A 27,156-nucleotide genomic window follows, 5' to 3' on the forward strand; every position below is an offset into this window, starting at 1 on the left:
GATCCTGAAAACAGTGACTTGAAGCCCAAGACAGGACATGTTAATGTATCATTATTTAACCAAAACTACACTATTTTATTAACTTTGAATGACATAAACATTTAATTTCTCAAAGACAGTGTTGTGATTGGGTCTGTTTGGGTCGACTGTAGCAGATCATTCTTCCTATTTCAGATGGGCTGACTGTGCCCGGTCTTTTTTGGACCAATCTTTTATTGCATGTTACTTTTGGATAGGGTTTCCACTAATCCGTTTTTGGACCTCTGTGGCATTATGTCCACATTTTACCATCAGTTTCTAAAGCCTGTCTTTTTGGATTATTTCACCAAAAGGTCCATTTGTTAAAAATGAGTTATGTTACAAGACGGGATACTTTGTTTCTTGGCAACATTCCTTGAAACACTTGGAGCGCAACATTGATGTGTAGTTTCATATTTTTGTTCTCCTCTGGCCTTTAAGTTTGCTTGTTCTTCTTGACAGGAGAGTCAGAAGTGGAGACTAATAAAATGAAATAGAACAGAACATTCATGCACACGATCTGTACTGCGTTCAGATCTTCCACCAGCAGGCTCAAACTATTGACCCACACTGTACTCCGTCAGCATAGTGCTGCATTGTCAAATATCCCAAAAAACATGTTGCCAGAAACCAAGCTGACTGTCTTTAAGCATGCGAATGAATGAATGATATCCCCATAGAGCAATTTACTTATCCATTCTCTATCAGATACAAAAAACTTAATAAAAGCAATCATATTACCTATTAACACATCATAGATACAATACTAAATGAATTAACTACTATGTCAAGATAATTATTTGTCACATCTGGTGATGTTTAAATTATATGTTAGTCAGTTTGTGACAAACATATTGTCACTATTATGTCAACTCTCCTAATAGAATGTGTTGTTTTTCAGTGTCATCTAGCTCTGTGAAGTTATGGATGAACAAATCATATTCTTGAAGTATTCCACTCTGATAATATTATATTTTTCACATCTCTGTCTCTACCATACCTATCTAGCAGTGAGTCTGTGCTTCGTCTCTGCTTGCTATCTCTGACAGTAAAGAGATACAAATTTGTCCAACTTTCCGGTAAGGCATCTTCTGTCCATTACATTATTTGGATTAGTGGTGGGAAATCAAAGCTGGACTGGGGTTGAACAGTACCGGCTATCATTTGATCAGTAGGACAAGCTGATTCAAGGGACTCTTTTTAGGGGTTCGGTTTTTGGGTTTGCAGTGCCTGAAATCTCAGTGTGTCATGGGGGCTCTATTGGAGATGTAACAAGAAATTGTTCTTTATAAAATGAATAATCAGTGGGTGGCAGCCAAAGGGGCCGTCATGTTGCCTCTGTTGTGTTGTTCTTTTTTCACGTGTTGTAAGATAAAAAATAGTTCAACTTTTGGAAATCTGCAGCGCGGCCAATCACTGTCAGGAGATATTGTTACTTTAATCTGTAAATACCGGTCTACGGTTAATATATGTCGGAGCAATAATCATTTTATTTCATGGCTACCAAGAGCTCAACACTTTGTCGCACGGACTATTTTATTTGCTTTAGTGTTTCTGTCAGAGGCAACACAGACTCTGTTTGAAATATCAGCTAAACTGACAGTCACAGGGATTCAAGGTGGAGGAATAACATTTATTTGAGAGGCTTGCTGCTAAATTGCAGCAACTTCTTCATCATTGCCATCGCAGTGGGTTTTGGTTGCTTAGTAAGGGCAGGCGCACCTTGAATGAATGCAGTACAGCTGGCGTTTTTAGGCGCAACTCGTTTAAGCTTAATATTCGTTGGTGTTTTTCTTTGGATTTTTCATTTGGACCTACAGAATTCTGCATGCAGGGACTATATGGCAAGCTTGTGTAATCTAGTGTATCTTAAAGACAAAGTGGACTCTGAATGTCCCCACCGTCCAGGGGTGATTGGTTGGACTACACTGTCAAAATTCTATCTGTTTGTTTCAGTGCATATTCACTGCCAGACCAAAGTTACCTGAGGCCCTGCTCTATATATACATACAAACATACCCTTTGCTCTGTTTCTGTCAGTGCGACACACAGGGAGCTCACCGTCTAACTCAATAATTAATGGGAAGAGAAAATAGATAGAACATTAGCAAATTCTTTTTCTTTTTTTTCCAAACTGGGAAGTTTGTGTGGCGTGGGTGTTCACCACTATTGTCAGGATTCATTAGTTGGGGGCAGTCAGAAACCAACTCGCCGCTCTCTTCATTACCAGTGCAGCACATGGCAGCAATGTTTGAACAGCATACAGCCAGAGAGAAAGAAAGAAGAAGAAATCCTGGCTCTCAATATACAGCGGGTAAAATAAGTATTGAACACGTCACCATTTTTCTCAGTAAATATATTGACATGAAGTTTTCCCCAGATGTCGGTAACAACCCAAGTAATCCATACATACAAAGAAAACCAAACAAATAAGTTCAGAAATTAAGTTATGTGTAATAAAATGGAATGACACAGGGAAAAAGTATTGAACACGCTTACTGAAATGTATTTAATACTTGGTACAAAAACCTTTGTTGGTAATGACAGCTTCAAGATCGCAGCAGATTTTTATCAAGAATGTCTCGGTACATTTTTCCATTCATCCTTCCTTCAATTATATGAAGTTTGCCAGTGCCGTATGCTGAAAAACAGCCCCACACCATGATGTTCCCACCTCCAAACTTCACTGTTGGTATGGTGTTTTTGGGGTGATGTGCAGTGCCATTTGACCTCCAAACATGGTGTGTATTATGGCATCCAAAGAGTTCAATTCTGGTCTCATCTGACCAGACTATATTCTCCCACTATTTCACAGGCTTGTCTAAATGTTGTGCAGCAAACTTTAAACGAGCTTCAACATGCTTTTTCTTCAGCAATGGAGTCTTGCGTGGTGAGCGTGCATACAGGCCACGGCGGTTGAGTGCATTACTTATTGTTTTCTTTGAAACAATTGTACCTGCTAATTCCAGGTCTTTCTGAAGCTCTCCACAAGTGGACCTTGGCTCTTGGACAACTCTTCTGATAATTATTTTCACTCCTCTGTCAGAAATCTTGCACTCCTAAAGGAGCACCTGGTCGTGGCCGGTTTATAGTGAAATGATGTTCTTTCCACTTCCGGATTATGGCCCCAACAGTGCTCACTGGAACATTCAGAAGTTTAGAAATCCTTCTGTAACCAATGCCATCAGTATGTTTTGCAACAATAAGGTTGTGAAGGTCTTGAGAGAGCTCTTTGCTTTTACCCATCATGAGATGTTTCTTGTGTGACACCTTGGTAATGAGACACCTTTTTATAGGCCATCAGTTGGGACTGAACCAGCTGATATTAATTTGCACTGACAAGGGGCAGGATTGCTTTCTAATTACTGATAGATTTCAGCTGGTGTCTTGGCTTTCCATGCCTTTTTGCACCTCCCTTTCTTCATGTGTTCAATACTTTTTTCCTGTGTCATTCCATTTTATTACACATAACTTAATTTCCGAACTTATTTGTTTGGTTTTCTTTGTATGTATGGATTACTTGGGTTGTTACCGACATCTGGTGAAAATTTCATGTCAATAGCACCTTTAGAAATATATTTACTGAGAAAAATGGTGACGTGTTCAATACTTATTTTACCCCATGTAGCTATCAAGCCATTTCCAGAAGGAAACGCCTCGTTATCCGCCGAGTTTGACCTCACTTTGTTGAGCCGAGCCTTTACAGCATTGGCATCGAAATGTAGGAATAATGCAAAGCAATCGCAAAAAACGAGCGTTTGATCTACTAGTCGGAAATAAACTCCATAAACAACCACTCCATTTCGACCAAAGCCTAGAATAACAGTTCCCTTATTATTTTCCCCTTCATTTAAGTTTCTAGAACATGCAGGACTTTTGTAAAGAGCAGGCATCTGTAATGGTGAGGATATCTTCCGCCGCTCTGCCTGCATGAGTAATAACCTTTTTTTTCTTTGCGTGCAGAGTGTGGTGGAGAGCACTACAATAGAGAGTGTGGAATTAATAATTATAATTCAGCATATTTTGTTTCCTGGAAATGCTTCATTCAGGCAGCTTGCTGACTAAGCTCAATTCCCCAACACCTGTGTAACTGCCTTTCGAATGCGAGACGCGTTTATCACTTGTTGTTGATATAACAGTGGGGGGGGGTAATCCAGAGCCACATCATGCAAGGTTACTACGTCCGAGGTGATGGAAAAGTTGGATGGCGACGAATGGCGGTTGTGACTGGCTTTTAATTGGAAGTTTCGGAACAATATTAAAACCTTTCTAATCAAAATGTAACTTCTGCTGGTCATGTCCCTGAAACTACGTCCCCACCCCACCACCCCTTTTCTCCGCACAAAGCTCAAACCTTTTTTTTATCGCTACATCGCCTCTGGGCTCTCAGCGCACACAGGGCCCAGAACAGAGGCAGAGGCAGCGACACATCTCCTCTCACCTCTGTGTTTGGGCCTTCTGCTGCAGCAGCCGTAACAGTGCCTTTTTTTTTTTTTATTGAAGAGTAATATCATGAATTGAAATATCATTTCAAAGCGTTCAGCAGGGTGCCAATGAAGCACACGCATACTCTGTGGGCACAGTGGTCAACTCTGGTTCTCCGACCATAGAAAGTGAACCGACGCCTGATGCTGGAGGGGGCGTGGAGAGTGAGATGTGGTCGGCCGAAGAAAAGGGGGGACAATGTGGAAAGATGTAATCAACCCAGCACAGAGTGAGATGAAGTCCTGACGTCACATGGACCAGCCTTTGTTCCTAAAGCAGCACCTGCTATCAGAAATTAAAATCTTCTGTGATATAAACTTAAGCTTAACGGCAATTTCTTTGTTGGTATTAAATAAAACCACAGTTACCATGGATTAAAAAGTATTAAATATAGTTATCATATATCGACCATCAATCTCTTCTACTAGCTGCTGTGTAAAAATGACAGAATTCTAAATGTTTTGTAAGACGAACAACAGAAAACTGATGATAATACAGAGCTGAAACACATTTCCCTTTCGGCTTGTTATTGCTTTTGGTTGTAGAGCAGAAACATTATTTTTTGCTTTGATTTCCCTCAACTGCCATTATTATAAAAACAATACATGAATTCAATTGAGCGATTGAATTTACAACAATACGTGAAATTGTCAATGTGCTGAAGTTGTGTTTTCCCAGTGGTTCATCACTGGGAAAACACAACTTCAGCACATGGACAATACTTATGTCATATAAGTAGTAAAACAGATTGATATAAAAATCCCAGATCCTTCACACTGACCTTTTAAGCCATTAACACAGGAGAGAAAACAATTTAGATTTAAAGGATGAGACAGAAGGTTTTTTGATTTTGTCACTTGTCAATGTTAGTTTCCATAATCAATTTGGCAATTCTGCTTGAAAAAGCATCCAGCAACACTTTTCCATATTGCCACTGTCTCTGGTTGAAGACTTTTGAAGAGCTCAATGAGAGTTGCAGCAAAATTATGACTTCAGATCCAATGTGTCCATAACTTTCCGAGACAAATAAAAGCTCCAATTTCTGACAATAGTGTTATGGCTACTGTGTCGGATGACGTGAGGAAAGAAGGCACTTCCCGCAAGCTCTTTCATATTTGAGATGTTTCCCACCGCCTTGTCAGAAATGATGTAAGCATCATATAAATTCAATTCAATTCAATTCAGTTTATTTTGTATAGCCCAGAATCACAAATTACAAATTTGCCTCAGAGGGCTTTACAATCTGTGCACATGCGACATCCTCTGTCCTTCCCTCACATCGGCACAGGAAAAACTCCCCTAAAAAACCCCTTTAACAGGGAGAAAAAAGGAAGAAACCTATGGGAGAACGACAGAGGAGGGATCCTTCTCCCAGGATGGACAGAATGCAATAGATGTCATGTGTACAGAATGAACAGCATAACAGAGATACAACACATTCAATGTATATGACATAAATGATTCATATAATAAGACTACTTATAATAACAGCAGCAATTATTACAGTAGAATTATAGCCATGAAAATAGGGATAGTAATGTGACTAATAATAATAATCGAAGTAGCAGTGGGTGTCAGTCGGCTCACAGCAGGAGGCACGACTACGGTCCAGGTACCACAACGATTCATGGAAACCTGCAGAACGAGAAAGATAAATGCCTCATGAAAGCTGACAGGCATTCACTCAGTTACATAGTGGAGTTCATGTTTTGACCGTACGCCATGGGGTAAACTAAAAAACAGAAACGATATAATAAAATGCAGTCAAGTACAATGGCATTACATTCCTTTTATTGTCTGCTTAGTGTCCTTCCCTCTGTGTCGTTCAGTCATTTTATCAATGGTAATCTTTGCAGGTGCATCTTTATTCCCTTTGACACATTGTCGTGATTGATTTTCTTTTCTTTTTTTAAAACGTTTCCCTTTTGCCACATCACAAAAGTTCTCAGTGTGACTGCCGCGGCTTCCACTTACGCAGCCACAATGCCTCCTGTTTGTTGCTCTGTGCTGCATTAAAAACTTGTTTATGAAATGATGACTGTCGGATCTCTTTTAGAGCCGACACACACTGCTTGCCTGTTATGATTCATAGGGGGAGAGATATTGAATTTATAGTCACTAAATCGCAGTAAGAAAGGAGCCCTCACAATTTGAGTCACATTAGTCTCCAAAATATGCATGTATTTATATAATCTTGTTATCTCAGTGTGTGCAAATCAGTGCTAAAAGAAGAGTGAAGATTTTCATCCATCAGGTGGACGGGTACAAAACCCCGACTGAATAACAATAAGGCAAAAAAAAAAAAAAAAGAATCAGTTATTGTTTAAGAAGAGTAAGGTCAAGTTTAGGATATTTTTTTCCCTTCCCTGACACCATAAGGACTCACAGTTTTTCTTATTTTTCATCTTTCCCTGCTCTTCCCACATGATTATTAACTGGATCAGCTGAATATTGTATCTGATGGAGCAGAACTGGGAACCACAGTTTTAGGCTTTCATTTTTAGCCAATTTAAAGGGATATTAAGATTTATGAGTCATGCTGTCGATCACTGGTACAGATTAGGTTTGCATCATTGATAATTAAGTAATTGACCATCGCTTTCCTAAGTCCCGCCCTCAAACACAGACTGGCCAATCATAGCATTATGTTTTGGAAACGATCATCGTTTGGGTTAAAATAAGTTTGTGAAGTTACGTTACGCAGAATAACTTTCACACGAGACACGAACAGGGATCTCCTGAGTTAAAGTCCTGTGTTTGTTTGACCTGTCAATCCAATCCGACCTCCCGTCTACACAAACTTTGTTGCTCCTTATACTACGTCCCCTACCATCCTCCTTTGTTTCAGTCATAAGTACCACACCAGAGGCCTCCAGTTTCATTTCAGTGGTCTACCATGTGGATGGATGGATGGATGGATGGATAGATAGATAGATAGATAGATAGATAGATGGATAGATAGATAGATGGATAGATAGATAGATAGATAGATAGTATAGAACATGCTTGTGCATTATGCTGCGGGGCCGGTGTGGTAATTGACCCTTTGCTAAGTCCCGCCCCTCAAACACAGATGGGCCAATTATAGTGTAACACCGTCAAGCCCCGACCAGGGTCTGACAACTATCTGGCTCTGTTACAAAGACTGATGCAGTTGTTTAATATTTTCTTCATCTTCAGGCTGGTTTAGTGGATTTAGAGCTCGCAAAAATAAATGTTGTGTAATAGAGATACTCGTTAACCTGAGAGGTTGTAAAGAGATATTGGTTTCTAAATCGTTACATTTCTACGGGAAAGGCTGTGGAGCTAACATTAGCAAAGTACATAACATTACATTACGTACAATATACTGAATACTACACATGCTATTTTGCTTTGTGATGATTGAGCCAGTGAAAAAAGTCCTACCCGGCTTTACAGGAACAGTGTTGTTTCTTAATTTCATTGTCTTCTGTCTTGATGGCCAGATGATGTGATGGTTCACTTTTCGACTGTGATCTGTAGCTTTAGCTTCTAACTATATGTTTTTTAACCTGTTTTCACTGCTGAAACAGTTTGATATCCTGGATGTCTCCTTCAAATATATATTGTAGACCCTTCTGTCTGCTCCTCTCTCAACTTGCTTTTTAGTTTATCCAAATATTAGATAATGTTATTCAGTTAGTTACAGTGTGGACTCCATGGTAGCTCTGACAGCTTGACAGAGCAGAAGTGATGCGCGGGTCTAGGTTTTTTGGACCCGCAAACCCCCAACTTTATGAATCATAGTTGCACAATTGTCAGGACTTAGTACTCTCCAAGGGGCTGATCTTGCTGCTGGGAATGGCTGGAAGCTGTCAGAGTGTTCTCTGTCTCCCACACCCACAGTAGTGGGTAGATAGAGGCTATCAAACAAAATAGTAACTTTATGTGTAGGTCTATACTGTCACACAGGATTTAACTTATTTCAATGCCCTTCAAGCTCCTTCCAGCTGAGCTGAAAGCTCACTCACAGCACACATGCTCTTGCGAGCATGTGTGTTGCGTAGGCCCACATTTCCCATCAGGCAGTGCTGGACTGAGTTTTGACTGAGTCCACTTTACTGGTTTTATTAACCTTCTTTTTTTAGCTCTTTAGTCCAACCAACTGAACATGGATGGATCAAGTGTCTGTTACAAGTGTTTAGCCCAGAAAGTTTTTAAAAGCCAGCTGGCAACATGAGCCATTGGTACAGATCAACAATCCTTCCACCCCCCACGCGGATATATGACGATCATTATGTTCTACAGGGCAGTGACGGTCTCACTTATTGGCCCTTTAAAACAGATGGCCCGTCACACCCTGATTGAATTTATTCTCATAAACAGTTGCCATCTCTCCGCCGTGTGAAGGCAGAGAGGAAAAAACTTGTCTCGGCTTAGAAATCTTGGCCGGGGAAAGCGATGGCACCATCCACGAGAAGTCACCTGAGGCATCTTCTCACCTTTCTGCACCTGTTCTCTTGGCCTCCACGTTTCCAACCAGCAGACACACGCACACATATGCAACTGTCCAACTCGTGCTCTCCTCCCCCCCCCCCCGCTGGCTTGCCGCCCACCTCCAGTCGTCTGCTGGCAGGCCGTCAGCATTATCGCTGCGCCTGCAGTTAATCGCGAGGCTCGGGTAATTGTCCGTGGGGTAGACAGACGTGCCGAGGCGAGGCAAGGCCACGTCTGTCGAGCAGCAACGAGCACACGCCCTCGCCTCCGTCCCTCGCCGATTCGCCCAGGTTCGGTTGCCGTGGTCAGTGTATTGTCACAACGTCAGCACTCCTTGTTTCACGGACCCTCTCCTGGCCCTCATAAAGAGGGGCAAAATCATTCATCTTCCTATTCATCCCCGGGCTCGGGAGCCATTCATCACGGAGGGGCCGGAGACCTCCATCAATTATTCCGGCGGGAGAGAAAGAGTGAGGAAAGGGAGGCTTTTGAAAGGCAAATACATCTTGATTTAATTGGAAAGCAAGTATGCTCAAGGGCTGCTAAGCACATTTCCCCTAAGATGGAGCTTGAGAGATAACGGAGCGAAAGACGGAAGACAGACAAAAGGACAAAAAAAAGAAAGATGAGTAAGAAAGATGGAGGGAAAAGACAATGGATGGAGAACAGAGAGCAAAGAACAAAAGAAGAGGTCCCAACAAGTGAATGAATGACAGGCGTTTGTCTCTGCAGACTTCGGCTAGAGCGCGAGCAGTCGGTATGAAGGAATCACTGGGTGGAGGTTAAAAGGGCAGCAGGGGGGGCTCAACTTCTGTCAGCACAACAACACAAATAGGGGGACAGATCAGTGTCAAGATTGATGACAGATCCAGAATGTAACTAATGTAACTAATGTAGTTTGTGATTTATATATAAATGTACTCTCTCCACAAATATATATTTTTCAATGCACGAAATTAAGTTATTTTTAATGTAAATAAATAAGTAAATCTATAGAACTTAAAATCACAAATACATTTCTGATGTGCACACAAATTTAAATAAAAGTACATTGTTAATTGTGTCTTTAAAAGGATTTGGAATTTTAATCAAAAACATATTTCGATTTTGTTAAATTTACATACATCTTGGGTTTACAGCTTTTTTGAGTGAGTGAATTTGAGTGAGTGCATTTCTTTTTTTTGGAGAATCCCCTGATTGAAAAGTTTAAAATCCTTTTAAATACATATATTTGGGGTTTTCTATCACAATTGTTTAATACAAGAATTATTTGTGTGCACATCAGAAATAAGTTTGTAAACCATATTTCTATATATATGGATTTTGTTTGAATTTATAAATTGTGACAATTAATTTTGTCATTTATATATAAATGACAAAAAAAACAATTCATTGATATAGAGAATGATGGGTGTCTGTTTGTCATGTGGCCATATGTTCAGACGCCAAAGGTGAAATGGTCGGCCCTGACAGTCACGGCGGCTCTGCGGCCCATTCCCCCGTCGTTCGCCATCAGAGCCTCGGATTTACGCTCACAGTTTGGAGAATAGTTTTGTCAATGTAAACTGACAAAAACTCCAAACATTAGATTTTTACGTTGGTATAGTCATCTATAGTGGTTATTTGCATAAAATACACACAATTTGATTGATTAGGAAATATTTTATTGAATTTTTATTAAAATATGGAGCCCTGGAACTTTGCTCCACTATACGATAAGATAAGATAAGATAAGATAATCCTTTATTAGTCCCGCAGCGGGGAAATTTGCAGGCTTACAGCAGCATAGAGTAAAGTGCACACAAGAGACATAGTAAGAAAGACAAGATTAAAAAAAAAATAAAAGTATTATAAATAAGCAATAAAAACAGTAGAAAAACGAGTCGAGTCAAAGCAGTCCTTAAGAGCCTCCTCGGCTTCATCGGACCATCGTTTGACTGTGCGGGTCACAGCTGGCTGGCTGCCTGTGCACAAGAGGTTTGTACACAGGCCGGAGGTGCACCAGGTTGTGGTCAGATCTTCCCAGGGGAGGGAGGGGAGATGAAGTGTATGCCTCCTTGGTGTTGGCATACAGCAGGTCCAGGGTTCTGTTGTCTCTGGTCAGTCACCAGAGAGGAGGAGGAGGGCATTTCAGCAGCCTGCTTTGGGGAGTGACAGGCCGCTTCTCCGTTAGCAGAGGGGGAATATACGCAGCTATTGTGATAACATGCGAGAATTCCCGGTAAATATGCCTGATGGCCAACAGCTCAATGTCCTCTGTACAGGTCTGCTCCTTAACAGTGATGTGCCCAGAGTTACACCATCTATCATTCACAAACACTGCCAGGCCTCCTCCTTCCTCTTACCGCTCTCCGCTGTCCTGTCTGCCCGGATGATGCGGAACCCGTCCAGTGCAGCGTTGGTGTCCGGAGTCAGCTCTGTGAGCCATGTCTCCGTGAACACCATGACGCTACACTCCCGGTATTCCCTCTGATGGCGAGTCAGTGCTGATAGCGTCCATCTTGTTGGGGAGAGACCGTACGTTTCCCATGATGATGGAGGGAGGACGAAACGTCTCCTCCTGGCTCCGTTCTGCCCCAGCACGGCATCCCCGTCTCCTCCTCCTCAGCTCACGGGGTGTCCCCGGGCGCTAACAGCTGACCCCTGCTGTAAACAAAGGAAAAAGCTCACAGGTGAGCAGGAGCTGCTAAGGCAGCTGCGGCGCCATCTAACAAAATATCCCACTGTAAAATTTTACAAAAATTAAATAAGTAAAAGAAAGTAACAGAAAGTAACAAAAAAAACACAATTTAAAGGAAAAATATATATAGGAGCTGCTGTAAGAGGCAGCCACTCGTGCGGCGCCATCTAGGCAAAATATCCCACTGTAGTGGACATTTGGGGGTAAAAGGTGACGTGAGGTCAGAGTAATGAAATGTTTGTTGAGTGAGGATTAAACGGCCACAGATGTGTGCAGCCAAAAAGACAAACGCTTGTTGACTTTGTTTATCCCTGCGCTCCTACACCACTAGATATTATGTATGTTTCACAACCAGTAACGCTGTGTTAGCCACTACCAGTCACAACCTAACAAGCTAACAAACAACATAATCAATAAAAGATGCTAGCTACACCTATCACTCTGATTTGTCATTAGTCGCTGATTTTTGTGCACAACAGACTCCTTACGTCAGTCAATCATGTATCGACATAGATTGTAGGAAAGAAGTGGACGTAGTCATGGGGACGTCACACATAAGGTTTGTGGACTGCTGTTTTGAAGCATTAAGTGCCGCAATTTGGCCGTCGCCATCTTGGTTTTGGACCGGTTTTGACTTTTGTGTTGATTGCTTAATGTTAATTGTTAAAACTCAGTATTGCTGCTATTCTTGGCCAGGTCTTCTTGGCCAACACTGCGAAGAGTTAAAGTTGTATCATGAAAACAAAGACAACTCCCAACCAGCCAATCATGTGGTAGTGACCTGTCAATCACTAGGTGACCTGTCAATCACTAGGTGGCCCCGTCCTAAATCAGACTTTGCTTTATATTCTATTTGACTCTAAATGGACCATCATTTACTAAATGAACATCATGCTGTATTGAAGAAGACTTGAAACTAGAGACTGAGACCATAAACTCATGTTTACAATGTTTACTGAGGAATAAATCAAGAGAGAAGTAGAGTCATTTTCTCATAGACTTCTATACAACCAGAGGAGTCGCCCCCGATGGCCATTAGAAAGAATGTAGGTTTAAGGTACTTCCTTATTGCCTTCACTTTTCAGAACCATTGTTTGTCTTATGTGTGAAGCTGATGTTTCCTCTTACAATTAATAATGAATAGACCAGAGGCCCGAACTACCACTGCAGATCGTGAGTCGGTTCCGGAGTTTGGTGCCACCATCTTTATGCACACTGCTCAATATAGCAGGATCAGCAACAGCGGTGGTGGGGTGGTGGGTCCTCAATGAGGGAGAAAGAGTAGAAGGGCTTCCAGGCCTTTTCCAGATTTTGTCAATTTTTATTACCAAAGTAACTTTGGCAACAGAAGAATTTCATATGTAACTATTCAGCACTATCATCCAGTTCTTTTGTAGTTTTAGAATCTTCATCTATTTTTGGAGCATCATGTTATTTTTGTTAACCCTGCCATTCTCTCAAAAGCATGCAGAACTCGACGCAAGATTGCCTGTTGATAACGGCCCCTCATATTTGATTAAAAAAACACCAGGCAAAATTCACTTCCCTGAAGCTCGTTTCTCACTGATAAGATTTGCTTTCTTGCGCTGCCGCCGATTACATCACAGGAGCATCTTGCCACCGGCACATCTTTTTTAATCCTGTGAATCACAGTGCTTGGTGTGTATCTATGTGTGTGTGTTTGTGTACATGTGTGGGGAAAGCGAGGCCTCGCAAAGCTTTCAAGATTTCCCATCACCCATCTCCCATGAAATGTGAAAATCTTGCCAAGAAAGTTTGTAAATTCATTTTCTGATCGCTTTTCACACCACATTTGAGGGTTTGAATGTAAAAAATATATATTTATATTTATAGATATATATGCTCTCAAAAACACAGTTGAGCTGAAATGTGTGAAATCACTGTTGGATGAACTTCAAACCTTTTCTATTAAAATTTGACTTGACATTTATGCTGAAAGGTTAAGACACAAAGTTTAAATGCCAATTGTTCCAAACTCAGCTCCTATCCATTAATAAAACATGCCTATTGGTCCGGATTGCAGTTTTGTGGTAATGAATATCATTGCAATCAGTGCATTTTTTATATTTACCCTTGATTGGATTTGAATTGATCAAAGCATCCTCTAGAAGTGTTTGTTTCTCTCCACTTCAGCTGGAGCGGGGCCAAGTCGTCCTCCTCAAGGTCATCCTTTGTGTTACTGTATTCCCCCGGTCTCGTCACACTGTACCCCGGCCTCCCCTAGGGTTCTGCCCACGGACACTCCTTCACTACGAGCCTTTAGATATGTCAGAGCCGGGATGGCACATAATCTATATTTCATAAGGCCTTGATATAATTGGTGGCAGCGAGGGAAGGTCACGTCGACACAGGGGGCCCTCGTCTTTCTCCGCAAGAAAAATTCTCGGACGGCAGCCGCTCTCGTCAAGATGTGGACTGAACACAATGAGGAAGATGAGGCAGTGCTGTCACCGTTTATTTATTTATTTATTTATATATTTTTTTTCAAGGTGGAGCGGAGACGCAAGTTTTGCCGGAGGAGCGCAGCAATTATTCAGCATGCTATGAAAAACTAGCGGGCGGCTATAATTTATTCAGGAATGAGACACAATCGTGGAGCGAGTTGCTAAGCGCAACAACAGTCGTGGCTGGTTGGGCTGATTTGGTGTCAGAATCCGGGAAATTGTCTGGTGTATTTTGGGAGTTATGGCGAACTGAAAGTAAAAAAAAAAAATGATAAGACTTAAAAGAAAAAGCTTTTTATACCAGTTGTCTGATAATTAAATTGCGTGGCAGGAGAGATGCATCTTTTTGCTTGTGTTTCAGATTCCGTATAGAGGACGAGCTCGCTGCGACAGCTCTCTCAGCGTTCACATTCACTTTATTCATTCACTTCTTTGTTTTATTTATTTTGTTAAATTGCTTCTTTAAAAACAAAGAAACCCTGCTCGTGCATCTTTCCTTCTCCTCTCTTGATTCTAAAGCAGCTCTAATGAGATTGTATTGACATGGATCTTAAGAAACAATATTACTAAAGCCGCGGGATATTCTGAAATTGTTTAATTCAAAACAGAAAGAAATGGATAATGTTGGTTCACTGATGGTTCATATTGAGTGACGTTTCTTTTATTCTCCCCCCCGACGCTCTGCTTCATTCTTGATATCAGTTTATACTTAACTCATCTTTTATCCCATTATCTTTGCAGAATTAGAGATTCCCTCCCATAATCACATCAAACCAATGGGCCAGAGTCAGCCGTTTATATGCAGCAGTATTTCATTTGAAGCCGTTACTCATCAGTGTTAGCATTTATATGCTTATTGTTGCATAATAATTAAACTGGAACAATGATAGATCCCGATGCTCTATTGATTCAAATGAAGTTTTGAAAATGAATGAGTGATATAAAGTCAGCCTGAACACAAAGGCTGTTACATTTTCAGCTAGCTTCAAGATTCAATCAACTTTATTATCCCAATTTGGCAACCACTGATGCAGCCAGCACAGAGCCAGCATACATCTGAGAAACATATATAAACAAGCATGAGATGACTGAGACTGTTTTTATGGAATAATACTTTTTATGCCTGTACGATAACTACTCAACTACAATGAATTTAACACTGACCTCACATAGAACCCAATTTACAGCTACAATTCTTGTAATAGGCCGGGTTCTATGAGAGGTCAGCGTTAACCACCAATGAGGCTGGAAGAACAGTGACGCAATGCTGCCTAAAGCTGAAGATCTTCTATTAAGTTCCAATAGATTGGACTTCATTTTTGTTCCTTGGTGGTGGAGGATTTGTACGGAAGCCATGAGAGGAAAGCGGAAAATAAAATAGATTACCTTTCTACTTCTGATTGAACGTTTTTTTTTTCTCCTGTGTGCATGACATGCAAAAAAAAATTGCAAAACAAAAAACAAAAACTCTGAAACAGTTGTGCCAGGATCATTTTCAATCATCTCTGAAAACAGGTGTCAGAAAATATATATTAGGTGAATTATTTTTCTCTACCAGGAGTATTTGTTTTTTTAATGTTTGTTGTTGTAATCTTCATTTCGACCACAAGAGGCTGAATTTCCTAACTAACCCGTGTTCTTTATGGTCCCAAAAAGCAGCCATGTTTACTTTCCAGGCGAGTATTGATTTTGTCAATGCACTCTTCACACAAAATACTGAAGTTCTAGCACATTGTGAAGCATTACTTTGTGAAAAGGAAACAGAGTAATTTTATCCTGACAAACCTTTTTTTTTTTTACTTTTTCTGCATGTCATTAACACAGAAGGAGAAAACTATTGACGTCTTTTTTTAGAGACGGACTTTGAATTTCGATGACTCTTTTATACAGCATTGAAAGAGGAGTCATCTTCAGCGGCACCAGCAGCACTAATTCAGGGCAGATGGAGGATTAACGATGAAATATGGTGACGGTCCCGTGCGGAGCGAGTCTCTTTATCAACAGCTCCTGGTCCGAGTTGTTCATCTTCAGAGGTTGCTGAAGGGCATCTACCGTACAGCCCATCATTTCACTCTGTCATCTCCCCTCCCCTCCCCCAGGGGGACAAAAACATAAACAGTTAATGCTAACATAGTAGCTTCTGTACCTTTTATAGATTTCTTCAGTCCATTGGAGATGGAAATGCACGCTTCGCTTCACGAGCACACGTGCGAATTTGCGACAAACCGCCGCGGCCGTCGCACCTCTGCTGAGCTGTGCTCTGACCCGTCGCTGATACTGCACTTTAGTCGCGCTTTTCCTCCGAGGAAGGTCGTTGTACTGGACTACTTTTTTCATGCTTTGTCGGTCTCCGCGGGACTCTTTCTCCTAAGTGCTCCTCCGCCTTCCACTCCTCTTTTTCTCTCTCTGTCGGTCTCTCTTAGTGTTTGTCACTGTGTTGACATTGTTGTTTGCATCAAAAACCTCCTCGTGACTTGATATTCATGAATGTATATAGTACATAGACGTGGAACTTTCATGTGGTGTACACCAAGAAAAAGAATATAGACGAGGGGGATATACAGTTGTGCTCTTTTCCATGTTCTTGCGTGATAAATTGAATATTTTGGTTTAATACCAAAAAGTAGTTGGGGGGGAATGGTTTAACTGACTTCATAGCTGCTGAAGACTGTTGCATCATTTGTTATTCTATTCATTTTTAAATTTTTTATTAAGGCTTTTGACATTTTCACAATAAAAAAGAACTGCATGAGGTACTACCTTCCTGCCTCAAGCATGGTTTAATTATTCATTGAAACTAGAAACCATCTTTTTACAAAGGTATCACACCTGTCATGATGCCAAATAAGGTCAGTGGTGTACAGTGGGGGCAATGGCCCTTCACACCTGTAAAGTTTTGTGACTGCAACTTGCACAGTTGTGATGCTGTGGCAGGGAAATGATCTGTCAACTGACAGAAAAATCAACACCTGGCAAGGTAGTGAAAACCTCCTCTGTGGTAGTTCCTCCAACAGTAGGTGTCTCCAAGCGGGCGGGTCTCATCCAGCATTAGTAGCTATACGTAGCTACGATAAATACTGTAGCATTGTTAATAACTACGTTAAAATAAAAAATATTGCTTACGTTAAAAATTGCGGGGCACCACTTCTGAATAGAAGAAACAAATAAAAATACGATCAATAATTTGGTCACAAATTATCCAGTCTCAATATCTCAGGCGTAAGTCCTGATTTCAGTGACCTTATAGCTCCCACCTTGAATCAATATGACAGACAACGGCTTGGCGATACATGGGTAATTTATTAAAAAGGGAATTAAATGAATGGATGACAGGATTATTAATTAAACAAGAATACAAATCATGAATGAATGGATTTCATTTAATCAGGCAATATTATATCAAATAGTGAAGAAAGGTTGCGGACTCCTCTTTCTCTGATCCCTACTCTACCCGGTCAATCTATTTTATTATTCAGAGCTTCTATATCTCCAACACCAACTCTGGATCACAGTACAGTTGAGATGTTCCTACTTTGTGCCGAGGGGTCCAGATGCCTTTTGCGGGTCTCTGCTGTTGCTTCAGCGGTCCTGGTGGTTTCAGCTCTGCCGTCGGACTTTCCGGTCCGTCGGAGGTGAAGAGGGTGGAGTTGAGGGTTCATGGACCTGTGGCTCTCCGCTGGCTCTCCGCTGGCTCTCCGCTGGCTCTCCGCTGGCTCTCCGCTGGGGGTTCTCCCTCAGTCAGCCGGCAAAAGTCTCTGAATTCTTTGTGTCTTGCTTCAAGACGGGCGTTGGATCCGGTCCGGTGTTTGGAGAGGGATATAGCTCTGAATAGTTTGATAACTCAGGCTACTCGTTGATATTCTCCAACTAATCTCGTTTTGGCCTAAACGATAATAATTAAAGTTGATGTCTCACAAGATCAACAGATGTTCACTAAAAATAAAATAAGGCTTGCTTAAAAGAATGATTCTAAGATGCTCCAAGGAGTTTGAGGAGGAAAAGTATTGACAAACTTCTGTTTCAAAAAATAAAATAACGGTCACGTGTAGGGAGCTCCGTTAGACTAAAAAGACACACACATAACATAAACGAACAACAAGAGGACAAGAGGACAAGAGGATGAACAAAGGAAATATCCTGGTTTTATCTGTTCAGGATAGCTGTCAAGTCGTAAGGAGGGGCCTGGTTTACGACTTTGTTTTCTCAAGATTTGGGATTCCTTTGTCCCTAGTGTCGGCGTGTTCTGGTTTGGTAGCTTAGCTAATCTAACATTTTAAACAAATATCCCATATACTTTTTTTCACTATGAGTTTAATAAAACCTATACACTTGTATGGATACAGAAATGGAATTTCAGTTACATATGCTTAATATACAGGGTTTAACATCGGTTATGCAGATACGACATGTGTTATCACCAATTGACCACTGGGTGGCAGTGTGGTCACAGGATATCAAAGGATGGTATCATGATTAGTCCCTCTGTTTCCCACTCTAGAAACACAGGACAAAGACAGGTTTTATTGGGATCAATTGTGACGTACTTTGATTGGGGTTATTGAATATTCCAAAGACGTATACAGTGTTATACCGAGCTACAGAGAATATTTGCAAAACACTAAAGGTCAGTTCCTGTTTCCTTGACCCAAGTAGTTTATGATGTGACCTGGGAAGACCAGATGTTCAGTTATCAGATAGAAAAAAGAGGGGGAGGAGAGGAAGAAGGTTATTCATTGGTTCGGATTTTCCGGCCTGACTTCGTATCTTGACTTGAGATTTTTCCTCTCAGCCTGTGGAGTGTCAGCCCTGACGCCTTTATAGAGTGGGGGTTTTGGGAGTGTCTCTGCGAAAGTGTTATTGAAACCTCCTCTGTAGAGATGTAATACCAGAGAGGGGGAAATGAATGTCTCGGGTCGTTAGTCACTTCAGGCCTCTCCAACCTCGCTACAATATTGAGCTGTAACTTGTAGGTATCCCACAAAATCATTCCGTATATTATCCACCTAATCATGAACGAGGAAGTACAAACACCGTTAAAGAACACACTGAGGGCGAGAAGTGAGGTAGATGGGGCCAACAAACAAAAAAACAAACGTACTTGTACTTAGTAACGGCACTTTCATAGTTATTTTAACCCAAATGATCATCTTTTCCTAAACCTAACCAAGTAGTTTTGTTGCCGAAACCTAAAGAAGTAATTAGTGAGTTTCTCTTTAACCAACTATGTAGTTTTTTTGCCTAAAACTAACTAAATAATTTGCAATCTTTTCCTAAACCGTACTAAGTTTTTCCTGTTCTTTTCCTAAACTTAAATACCTAAACCTTACCAAGTAATTAGTGAGCTTTTCTTTTGACCTGACTATGCAGTGTTGTTGCCTCAATCTAACTAATTATTTCGCCATCTTTTCCTATATATATATTAAATATTTCACGATCTATTCTTAAACCTAAGTAGTTTTGTTGCCTTAACCTTACTTAGTATTTCACAAAACGACCTTTCCCTAAACCTAAGTATTTAGGTTGTCGTAGGAAAACGCACGAAAATTGAGCAGTAACAAATGTTGCCAATATGACACACACCCTCACACACACACACACACACACACACACACACTCACACACACACACACACACACACACACACATTGACTCATATGTAGAAAACAATACCAGCGTTGCTGCTGCAGCTGGTAATTAAGTTTAGTTTATCTGGTTGAGTCACTGCCCTTCTTCTCTCTCTCTCTCGTTCATTCATGCTATCAGCTCATTCGCAGTTTTGCTCTTTCCATCCGGGTGTTTCTACAAGATTTCGAAATCCTTTCTTTGTAACGTCAAATAAATATTACCAAAACAAAGTCCGTCGCTCATGCTAGTATTACTTTCAGTGCCAATTTTCAAAGTGTATTTTAACTGAATGAAGCTGTACACATGTCAGAAAAACCAGAGACTTCTTTAAGGCCAAGAACCATGACTGATGAACTAATCTAAATCCTGGTTTCTAAAAAAGGTTTCTGGGCGTCTGTCAAATGTCCTACTGTGTGTTAATGAGCTATCATTCGTATATAAGTATTACTTTAGTGCTTCAAAATATCATATTGTCAGTCGCATCTGTTCTGTTGTTCTGTCGTTCCATTAATGATCCAACAATTCAACATTTTTCCCTTCTTTATTTTTTCTGCCCTTTATAGCATAATTGCATATTCTATTAGTGATGTCAACAGGTTAACTGAATTTCAAGCTCTTATCTGCTGTCAGGAGGCCTTTTCATTTTGCGAGGATTCTATTAGAAATAGCTCGCAGTGTGAACGCACGTAGCCGTTTCTGTTTTCAGCACCAACTCGACATGCAGCATCTGAAGCTCAATTAAAATTCAATTCTGAATTCATGGCCCTCAGTGGAAAGTTTTTTTTTTTTTTTTTTTTTTTTTTTTTTTTTTTTTTTTTTGAGAAGTTTTTTTAATTTATTTTTATTCATTCATCGGTGCTGATTAATTGCGTGGAATCGCTCCAGCCATTTCCTAGTGTTAAAACGTCAGTTAATTAGCTGACAGCATTGGATGGGATAATTGATTCAGCTGGGGGTCACAGCGTGTTACCAGGGGGAGGCTTGTTGTAGACCTAACGAGTGTTCCTCCTCGGACCTCATTTTTGGAATGTTTGAGAAAGAATTAGGCTGTGGCCACTCAAGTGCCACAGGAGCACTATGCCGAGTTGGATAAGTAATGACCCCTGCGATCTACCACGGAGCAAGACTCTCTATCAAAGGCTTTTGGAGTACCAGCTGTGTTTGTCTTCAGAGGTTGGGTGAAGGGCATCCAGAGCCCCATCGCGTACTCCACTTTTGTCTTAACATTGGCCTGCACACGCATAACACTGGAGCTTTGATTCTCAGCCTGAAGCTGGTCAAAAGAGGCCAAGATCTCTTGGGTCATATGGTATGTACAGTATCCTTGTATTTTTTATTTTATTTTATTCCCTTTGGGTTTCATCAGGCTAGATCTGATGTGTGTTGTTTTTTTTTGTTTCTTTTCTGTTGGCCAGAGAGTTTGAAACAGTGTGACAGTGTGTCCTGTGCACATGCTTTGTACTTTTTATTTATTCATTTATACTTTTTGGATACATTTTCTGAGAATGAGGAAATACGAAAGTGCCGATATTGTGCTGGTCAATGTCCTTCAAAATAAAAGTAGGCATGACATGTAGAAAACATGGTACCAAACGTCAGTGGTGTACAGTAACGAAGTAGAAATACTTCGTTACTGTACTTAAGTCGTTTTTTTGGATATCTGTACTTTACTTTACTATTCATATTTCTGTTGACTTTCACTTTTACTTCACTACATTTTGCAAAGAAAACTGATACTTTGACTCCGATACATTTCCCCTGAAACCTTCGTTACTCGCTACAAAATCAAATCTATCTTTAGAAAAAAATGAATCATGAGACCAACGTCGGGGACTGTGGTGGAACACAGACTGCAAGCAAGCAGGTTAGTGAATCAGTGGTCCTAGCTAGCAAGTTAAATCACTGGTTAATCACGTTAATGCGCAATTGCAAACAAGTGCTCTCAAAGCCGCGTTTTGTTGATGCCCAGGATGCCAGCTAGCGAGCGACTACCGTATTTTCCGCACTATAGGGCGCACTGGATTATAAGGCGCACTGTCAATGAATGGTCTATTTTCGATCTTTTTTCATATATAAGGCGCACCGGACTATAAGGCGCATTAAGCGAAACAAAACAGTCAGTCAGTCAAACTTCCTCCACTTCCGTACCATTGATTCATTAATGTTGAATTCTCTCGCAGCTGCTCTATTCCCATGTTCTCCTGCGTGACTGACAGCCTTGAGTTTGAAGTCCGCGTCGTAAGCGTGTCTCTTGACAGGAGCCATGTTGGGTCCTTATCCACACACACTGTAATATGATGGTGAAGCACAGTATGTATTACTCCGCGACGCTCCTGACTACGGTAGCCGTGATGCTGCTGCGGTGCGGCTTTGTAGTTTACCAAAGTCGTACTAAAACATTTTGACAGAGCGCCGTGTACCACACAAAACCGCTTCCAGGTCAGTAAGCACAACCAGAATTAATCCATATATAAAGCGCTCCGGATTATAAGGCGCACTGTCGTTTTTTGAGAAAATTAAAGGCTTTTAAGTGCGCCTTATAGTGCGGAAAATACGGTACATGAGTAGAATTCCACTCTACGATGACATGATGGAAGCAGAATCGGAAGCACCTGCTACTCCCGCAACAAACCACGGTGGAGACGAAGACCAACACCCGGGGCCATATTTGCGAGAAATGTTTTCTTATGTTGGAGTGAAAGACTCTTCGTACCGGATGAAGAGCCTCTTATGCTTACCCAAAGCTACTGAAATATTGGCATTCAAAAACTCCCCACTCCAACCCCCATCCAACCTCAGGAAACACATTGAGGTAAATTAAGATTAATCCCATGAGTATATCTGTGGTGGCAACGTTAATGTTTAGTTATCATAATTAGCATAAACCTGTTAAGATATCTAGTGTTTCCCTTTTTTTACAGGATTGGAGTATATCTGTGGCGGGGGGGGGGGAGACAGGTGTCTGATCTTCTAGTTTAGCTATACATGGTGTATGTTAGGCTGCTGTCTCTGTTTGTACCTCCTTGTCCTTGGTCATGGTGGCCACAGCACTTAAAAGAATAAACTTTATAATTCTCAAAATTCTGACCCTTTGCTTTTTTGTTAACAGCATTTACTTGTACTTTTACTTTCAATACTTAAGTACATTTAATATCAGAAAATTACTTTTGATACTTAAGTACAGTACATATCAGATACTTTAAGACTTTTACTCAAGTAGTATTCTAATAGGTGACTTTCACTTTTACTGGAGTCATCTCCCAGTAAGGTCTCTTTACTTTTACTCAAGTATGGCTTTTGGGTACTTTATACACCACTGCCAAACGTTCAGTGTCGTAACAAACATGAACTCAACTTTAAGGAGAACATTGTGCCCTGTACCGTATGTACAAAGCTACATGCTTATACACAAGCTTGCATTTCTTTATTTTTCTTTTATATCCCACTATTATTGTGTCAAGTTATGTCTTTTTTTGACAGCTTCAGCTGTTTGAAGCTCAGGAGCACTGGCCATGCTGCGGTACTTGACTAGTGGGGAATGAGAATGTAATTGCAATATTCTACTATTTTACTATTGTTTTAAACCTTTTGGGATTACTAACGTGGATAAAACACACCAAACCTTTTGGAAAATGTCAAATTAAAATCCTTATAAATGAATAAGACCTGCTGTGACCTCAGCATTTGTACAATAACCCGCCTAACTCTAACCCTCCAGGCAAACGTATTCCCTTATATAGAGAAATGGGGGCGTGGCTGTTGCCTCATTGCAAGAACAAAATTGGCTGGTGCGGACGTCATGAAGGTGACTGTTATTTTGCTCCTTCACTTATTTTGTGCGCATTTCTAAGCACATATTAGTGAATGAGGCCAACACTCCACAATTAAACAACCATGCTTTATGTAATTAGAGTGCAGGAAATGTATGAAGTGAACACTTGCTGTTCTTTTATCATGGCTTTTATAAGAGCAGTATAGTTTTATGAGTTAACTTAATGATAATTGTTCATTTTGTAAATTTAACTATAATAACTACAAGTGATAATCAAACAATGTATACTTTAAACTGAGCTTAAATAGAGTTTATTTTATACAACGTATCAAGAAATTCAACACCGCAAAGCATACAGTAAACACAGAGTGAAAAGTATGTCCCATTCCACTTGTTATTGCTTTTCTTAATTTATATAAGTGGATTTTGGGAGTGTTACATGAATGTTTATTATTGTACACATTGTGTCTCTCTTATAAAATAGATCATTATTCGAATAAGTTCACTCTGGTTCATGAAATGCTTCAGTGGTTCTGGCTGAGGTGGCTTGGTTCAGTACTGCTTTGTCTGAAGTCAACATTCAATTATTTTCATTTAGTCATAACAGTTGAGGATGTATCATTTCAGATTTTAATTAGGCACGGAAAAGAAAGTGTAAACGAAAGTGAACTGTTGTGTCAGCTGTCTATTTAACACATGTGTCAGGACTGTGCCTATTTATAACGATGGGGAGACCTGTGTGGGCAGTGTCTAAATCCAGAAGGCAGGCAGTGTGGCAGTGATTCATAGTTCAACCCAGGGTCCCTCTCTCCCCAAGTACCTCATAATTAAAGCTCTCAGCATATGGCCTCGTGACCACGCAAGCACAAAGGTATCTGCGGAACTTTTTGGCATCTTATTTTGAGTCGCTGGCTACGACGTTCCCTCCAGCCTTCCTTCAGCGCAGCGGAAATGAAAAGCGTGTCACCTTGAGTTGTCACAAGCCACATCTGCCAGGCTAATTACCACGCGCTTAGGCTTGTTGATAATGTGTTTGGCAGTTTGGGTTTGTTAGATGTTAGCTCTGCTTATTATAAGAACAAAAAAACAAAGACTTCATCGACACATGCCATACTCCATAGACAATCTTTGGTACTGACATGGATGGTTTAATGAACTGGTCTACTGGGCACAGCCCCAGGGGCCCAAAGAAACACACACACACACACACACACACACACACACACACACACACACACACACACACACACACAGAAACATAAAAAGACTACAAAAAATCACAAAGAGACCAAAAGAGCTTCAAAGAGATGCAAAGTAGCTGCAAAGAGACACAAATGGCCCACAAAGAGACTCACAACAACTCTGAATGGGGGCCAAACGATCATAAAGAGACACAAAGCAACTACAATGAGACACAAAACAACTACACACGCAAAACAACTACAAAGATGCAACATGACTACAAATAGATGCTGAACAACTAGAGAGAGATGCAAAATGATTAAAAGACACACACAAAAACAACACAAAAAGACACATAGAAATGCAAAACAACCGATAAGAGACCTAAAACCACTTCAAAGAGATGCAAAATGACCACAAAAAGATAAAGTTTAGGGAAGTGGCTGTGTGTTGCTCTCTGCTTGTTCCTGTTTCATGCTAAATGCATTTCCGCAATCATATTGCTGCATGAAAAAGGAGGCAGGAACATAGCAGACAAACGGCAATAGATTGTTTACTTCCAATGGGAATATGAGAGGTATAACCGTTAGCAGAGTCAATGGAATTTATATTTGATTTCAACCCACGTGCCATTAATATCAAATCGGCAGTGGGGACAATTTTAGGTAATCAGAATAGTGGTAGGGACATATTCCCACCATCCCTACCTTAAATCATGCCCATGAAACCAAGGTACTAAGTACTTGCACTAGATGTGCAGTCAGGGGATCACCTAAATTATTTCAATGTATCCTTTGGGAAACATGAGCCAAATTATTGCAATATATCTAGTCAGTGTCTGAGAGTAACTTTTTTTACTGCCTGCCACTGCGGCAGGCAAGATTTGGAAGTTATGCGCTAAATGAAGGTACAACTTTTTAGATATATTTTACACAAAGAAAAACATTACATGCATGATATATGCCAGTGTTTAAATTACACCGTACCTTCCAGGATGAGCCCCATTTTTTGGTGGGATGGTAATGTACAAAGTGCTGCACTCTGTTATTGTCATTTATAGTGGTTATAGGCATAAAAACACACAATTTAAATGATTAGGAAATAAATTATTGTACTTTTTATTTTAATATTTGCTACGATTTAAAAACATTCTTGGCATCAGTAGTTTTGGTTATGTATTATAGGCTTCTTTTAGCCAGTGTTAGGAAGTTAAACAGGTCATAATTTCCTTTCTAATATGTTTTATATTGCTGTTAAAACATCTCCTTCAAACAGTTTTGTTAATTATTTTCGCCCAAAACAATGTTTTACAAGATTCCATTTGAACACATTAGAGCGTTATCATTCACCTTCTCCCAATCCTCATTTTTACTGAGAAATGCTATTATGCATCGTAATGTAATTCATTGCAACCTCCGCCTGTAAGCTGTTAGCTCCATTATTTAGCCAAGCAGGACTGTGCTTCCCACCTGCTGCTAACAGCTAACATAGCTAGCTGTCCTACTCCTAATTTCTACAATGAACTGTTTTTTTCACGATGTAGCACTATCAGGCAAAACATAGGGCGCATCCCCTCAGGTTTATTAGAGCCACACCTTTAAGCGTTCTATTCAATTCAATTCAGTTTATTTTGTATAGCCCAGAATCACAAATTACAAATTTGCCTCAGAGGGCTTTACAATCTGTGCACATGCGACATCCTCTGTCCTTCCCTCACATCGGCACAGGAAAAACTCCCCTAAAAAACCCCTTTAACAGGGAGAAAAAGGAAGAAACCTATGGGAGAACGACAGAGGAGGGATCCTTCTCCCAGGATGGACAGAATGCAATAGATGTCATGTGTACAGAATGAACAGCATAACAGAGATACAACACATTCAATGTATATGACATAAATGATTCATATAATAAGACTACTTATAATAACAGCAGCAATTATTACAGTAGAATTATAGCCATGAAAATAGGGATAGTAATGTGACTAATAATAATAATCGAAGTAGCAGTGGGTGTCAGTCGGCTCACAGCAGGAGGCACGACTACGGTCCAGGTACCACAACGATTCATGGAAACCTGCAGAACGAGAAAGCAAAAGGGCTTCAGGGTGGAAGTAAAGCTAAAATGCTTAATGGTACAGGTAATAGTAATAGTAATGTGACTAGTAATAATAATGGTGGTAGCAGTCGGTGTCAGCAGGGCCGTAGCAGGATGCACGACCACGGTCCAGGTACAGCCACGATTTATAGAAGCCTGCGAACGAGAAAGCACAAAGACTCCAGGGTACAAGCAAGTCAATAAGCGTAATAGTACAGGCAATAATAATAGTAATGTGACTAATAATGATAGTGGTAGTAGTAGTGGGTGTCAGCAGGGCCTCAGTAGGTGGCACGTTCTTTGCTCTTCACCATGGCAATCTCTAAAACTGTAACATGACAAGTGTGTATATGGCGTTAATGTCATTGGGCGTGCAT

General features: G+C 40.6%; 1 protein-coding gene across 1 annotated transcript in view; it reads left to right on the forward strand.

Annotated features, from left to right (window-relative positions):
* The window catches only part of astn1 (astrotactin 1), a 407,842-nt gene that overhangs the window by 199,128 nt on the left and 181,558 nt on the right, over positions 1-27,156 (forward strand). The window lies entirely within an intron of this gene.

The sequence above is a fragment of the Anoplopoma fimbria genome, chromosome 8 (assembly GCF_027596085.1).
Source record: "Anoplopoma fimbria isolate UVic2021 breed Golden Eagle Sablefish chromosome 8, Afim_UVic_2022, whole genome shotgun sequence".
NCBI lineage: Eukaryota > Metazoa > Chordata > Actinopteri > Perciformes > Anoplopomatidae > Anoplopoma > Anoplopoma fimbria.